Source organism: Centrocercus urophasianus, unplaced genomic scaffold, assembly GCF_019232065.1.
Source record: "Centrocercus urophasianus isolate 14NV4802_14NV808 unplaced genomic scaffold, USGS_Curo_1.0 seq_12, whole genome shotgun sequence".
NCBI lineage: Eukaryota > Metazoa > Chordata > Aves > Galliformes > Phasianidae > Centrocercus > Centrocercus urophasianus.
The window spans coordinates 36,890,292-36,895,080 of NW_024884364.1; the positions used below are offsets into that span (position 1 = coordinate 36,890,292).

The 4,789-nt window shown below is 57.7% G+C and overlaps 1 long non-coding RNA gene across 1 annotated transcript; it reads left to right on the forward strand.

The window, feature by feature from the left end:
- Window positions 1-3,884: 3,884 nt before the first annotated feature.
- Window positions 3,885-4,571, forward strand: LOC122155872. Its single transcript, XR_006167327.1, has 3 exons — window positions 3,885-3,945; window positions 4,264-4,383; window positions 4,529-4,571. It is a non-coding gene; the product is annotated as an uncharacterized LOC122155872 (long non-coding RNA).
- Window positions 4,572-4,789: the final 218 nt, after the last annotated feature.

A 4,789-nucleotide genomic window follows, 5' to 3' on the forward strand; every position in this document is an offset into this window, starting at 1 on the left:
TGAGAGCATTTGTATGAAATGTTTAAGACAACATAAAACATACTGGAATTCATCTGAGAACTATCTTCATAACTTCATACCACAGCTGCAGTTGCCTAATGGTTTCCGTTTCAGTCACACAAATCACGACTTCTGAAAAATCACTTAAAGGTTGTGACTGATATCAATTTAATATTCACATGTCTCAGGGAAAAAAAAGGTGTGTGTGTTACGGGGGACTTCTGAAGTTATTGTAATGTAAGACATGAAAAATGTTTCCACTATTCATCCTAGATTCACTTTGTGCCACACAATGAATATAAACAAACTGATCTGTTTATTCTAAGCTGCCTTTAGCCTTTACATGAGCAGGTACCAACACAGAAAACAGGCACCACCACAGGATCCCAGGACCCAGCCCAGGGCATGTCATGCTCTGTGAGGTGGCACTCCTTGCTGTGATGTCACAGTTGTGGCTTTCACCCCTGTGGCAGCGGTGGGGGCGGTGGCTCAGTCCGCTTGTGGGACGCGCAGGAAGTGAACCCAGAGAGAGCGTTGTGTCTGTCTGGAAGCATCCTGTTGTGATGGAGCGGCTGAGAGCCCTTCGAGGTGAGGTCCCTCCACCTCTCTGGACACCGTGGTGCTGCCCGAGCACGTGTGTGCCTCCAGTGTCTCTTTAGGATGTGCCAGCAGCACTGTCCTTGCTCTGCTGAGTGCAGCCGCCCACTGTGCTTTCCCCAGTACCCCAGCCAGGGGAAGGCTCTCTCCCCTCTCCCCACTGACCACACGCGTGCCAGCGCAGCCCACCCCGTGCTGTGGGGCTGGAGGAGCGTTCCTCCCAGAGCTGGCTGCATGCTCGGCCCTGGCTCCAAGCAACACCGGCGGCAGCTGCTCTGCTCTTTCCTTCCAGGTCTCTTTGCCTGTGTGGGCTGCATGCCCAGACGCACACGTCGCGGGGAGAGAGGCAGGGTGGAAAGCCCTGTCCCCACCTGTGCCGTGACTTTACTGCTGCAGCGCCTGCAAGACCAGGAGGTGAGCTGGGGACGTCCAACCATCGGTCCTTGCCCTGCTTCTTGTCCCGTGGCTGCCAGGCCCCGGCAGCACATCGGCATAGCGATGGGCGGCAGCGGGCGGCTCCCCGGGAACAAGGGCAAAGCAAAACGTGACCTATCCCTGTCCCCAGGGTGACCGAGAGCAGGCGTACTGCGAGCTGGAGCACGTCCTGGGGGAAGAGGACAGCCGCCCGCCGTGCGGAGTGGTGAACCGGCTGCTGGCTGAGGTGTCCCAGGACCTGACAGCAGCCCAGGTGAGGGCTCACTCCCGAAGGCAAAGGGAGCTGCCTGCCCGTGCTGCTGTTCTGCTGGCAGATGGCGCTGGCTTGGCCCTTCCGAGGGAAGGCTCGGGCAGCCTCCTGTGCCGTGTGTCACCAGTGACTCTTTTTCAGGGCGTGACGGACAGCGTGAGGACGGCTGCCAGCAATGTCCTGGTGGCTCTGGCCCGGACTCACTTCTCCATGGTGATGGCCGAGCTCCAGGGCCACCTGAAGGCCACACGGGAGATGTGCAAGGAGTTTGTGCTCGTCACCTTGAGCAAACTCTTCGGCATCTATGGTAGAGTGCCCTCAGCCTCCTGACATCTATAACAACTAGGGAGAGGGGTCTCTCCCCTTGCGCATGATGTGCATAGAGCTGGGGGGTGCAGGGCTCTGCAGCCTCTCCTCCCTCCCTGCTGAGGCTCTGACCGTGCCCTTCTCCTTCCTCTCTGCAGCTCCACAGTGCATCTCTTTTGTGTGGCTGACGCTGGCCGGCCTGTGCAGTGTCGTGGGCCGGGTGAGGAGCGGCCGGACCCTGCGCACTGCTTGTGCTGGTGAGTGCCGGCCCCAAGGCAGGGGGGCTGGGGACAGCCCTTGCACCTCACCCTGCTGCAGACTCTCACAGGCTGCCTTTTCTCTTCTTTGGTTTTGTTGCATTGTTGTTGTTGTTTTCTATAATTAATTACTTGTTTGTTTGTTTGTTTGTTTTCAGTTGTGAAACAATGGATGGATGGCGTCAAGATTCACTTGTCCTCTGGAAAGCACAGCCCCTGGCCTGCCACAGAGAAAGAACAAATGTATGAGAATCTTCATGAGCTCTTCTTCTTTGTGGTCAGCAACTGGCAGGACTGCAAGGAGGAAGAGGTGAGCACTGCTTCATCCCCAGCCTGGCAGATGGCAGCTGGGGCATCCATGTTGGCAGCTCTGTCTGTGCCCAGCAGGCTGAGAGCAGAGGGGTGCTGAGAGGGTGTGGGCTGGCTCTGCAAAGGGCCCCAAACTGGCTCTGTGCTTGGGGCTGGATCTCCCTGCCAGGGAGCAGTCACAAGTCACAGCATTGTGGCAGGGAGAGCCGGGGATGAGGGTATGGGGAAAACCTGCCTGCCCAGGGAGAGCGAGCCCATGTCCTGCTGGGCACAGGGGTGTGGGGAAGGGGAATGGAAAAAGAAAGCCCTCTCTGTAGGAAGGGCAGACGTTCAGTCTTTGATGCTGGGCCTCTGCCATCCCTCTCCAGGACAGACAGGCCGTTCTCGGGGCTGTGACTGCCATGATGACTGTTCTCCTGCAAGAGGAGCTGCCCCGAGAGCACGTCTGGGAGCGGCTCCTCTGGCTCGTGCACCCGTGTCAGGAGATGCAAGACACCTGCAGGGTGGCCAAGGTAAGATGTTGCGCAGGGCTTGGTGTGGACGTGGGGCCCGTGCAAGTGCCACAAGGGGTCGGGGGGTGCAGGGAGGAGGTGGGCGGTCCTTGGACAAAGAAGGAACAGGTGCTCAAGGGAAGTCTGAGGCTTGCTGAGCTCTTCAGTCCAGGAAGGAACAATGTGGACAGGAGCCAGGAGGAAGCCAAGAGTCACTGGTGCCCATCTCCTGGGGATGGGAGGCTTCACCACCACCATGGGGGCTTCTGAATCTGATGGGGGAGAAGAGGGCTGCGGGTGGGAAATGCCTGCAAATGATGCCCAAGCCCCAAGGCTCAGCTAAGAGCAGAGAGCCTCTCTTGGTGCTGCTGGGGGGGACGGACAAACAAGAACACTTGTGTGGCCGCTTCTCCCAGCAGACAAACCACTGGGAAACAGTTCATCTGCTCTGCTCCCTAGTGGCTAGATGTGGCTTCAGCCCTTTCTTCCTCTGCTGGTCTCTTGCAGAGCCTTCGTATGTTCCTGGAGGCCTTACCGGGAGTTCAGTCTGTCATCCCTAAGGACAAGTTTCTGGCCGTCACCAGTGCCGTGTTCTATCAGGTAAGGGGAGCCTATCCTTGTGTGCACAGCAGTTTCCCTCTGGGCTAAGCCTCAGGAGGACTGCAAAGCTCTGAGCCTCTGATGGCTGCTCAGCCTTAGCTCCTGCATGCCTGTGGGGCAGGCTTAGTTTTGTCTGTGTGTCCTCTTCCTGAGAGTGTCAAGGGAGACAGGAGCTGGCAGCACAGTGTCTTTTCCATCCTCAATGCTCATGTGATTTTCTCAAATGGACTTTGTTCCCACAGCTCTCTGATGACGCCAAGCAGCACAGCGAGGCTGACAGAGCAGAGCTGACCCACTGCATCCTGCTGCAGGGTAAGGAGAGGAGCTCTGGCGATGCTTGCCGGTGCTCTGGCCAATACATCTCTCTGTAACCTCACGAATGGGCACGAGTTGCTCACTAACACAGCATGGCATTTCCTTCCTGCAGCCCGAATCTGCCCAGAGGAAACGGTCCTGTTTCTGCAGTCGCAGCTGGGCGATGAGTGGGAGGCTGGATGCGTGGCAGCCCTGGGTCTGCTCGGCGCTCTGGCTCGCTCTGATGGTCAGTACCACGGGTCGGGACTTCCAGGGATCCCTTTTGCCATCTGAGTTGTGCCTCCACGCATGCTTCTGTGCATCTCTTGCAGAGCCTGCAATGACAGAGAAGCTGCCGCAGATTACAGAGGCTGTGCAGCGTGTGTGCAGTGACCCCAGGACCCGGGTGAGCTGTTTGGGGAAAGGAAAACACTGTCAGGGTGGTGATGCTGCTGCCAATACGGCAGGGCCTGGGGTGACCGGGGATGTGCTGGGGCATCGACCACATGGTCACGATGGCTCCTGTCAGGAGAGCAGGCAGAGTGGAGCGGTCGGGTCCCTGTGCTGTGCATGGAAAGTGCACAGCCTGGTGCTAAGGCCTGGCCCTCACCTCTTCTCCTCTGCTTTTGTCATCTCTGCTCATGCCCAAAGGGCACCTGATGAGCAGGTGGCTTCCCTTGGCCTTCAGAGCAGGAAAATCACACCCACAATTGACCCCTGGCAGGTGAGGAGGGCCGTGCTGCACTTCATTGAGGATCTGCTCAGCACTAACGCCTGGAGCTGCTCAGCCTGGGATGTGGTGGGGCACATCTTCAGGGAGTTCAGCCGCACCACGGGAAGAAGGGTAAGGACAGTGGGCAGCATCTTCCTTTGGAAGACCTGTGCAGCTCATAGGCTGGCAAAGAAGCACCGGTGGGGCCACACCTGAGCCTCCTGAGAGGCTCCTGAGAACTGAGAGTAACCAGTGTTTCAACACCACTGTTGTGCAGGCAGCCGGAGACCTTTCCACCCAGGAAGCCCAGGAAGAGGGAGCTCTCCAAGAGCTGTGCATCAACATCCTGGGGTCACTGGATGTCTCTGCGAGAGGGATCTCCAAAGTAAGTCACACTCTGCCCTGCTGCCACTCCTTGCCTTTGCACCACGTGTTCCTCGTCCCCTTCCAACACCTCAGGTCTGTCCTCCAGCGTGCTCTGAAGGAAATTCAGAGTCCTCTTTATCTCTGAGCGGAGGCACGAATGCTGACATGCTCA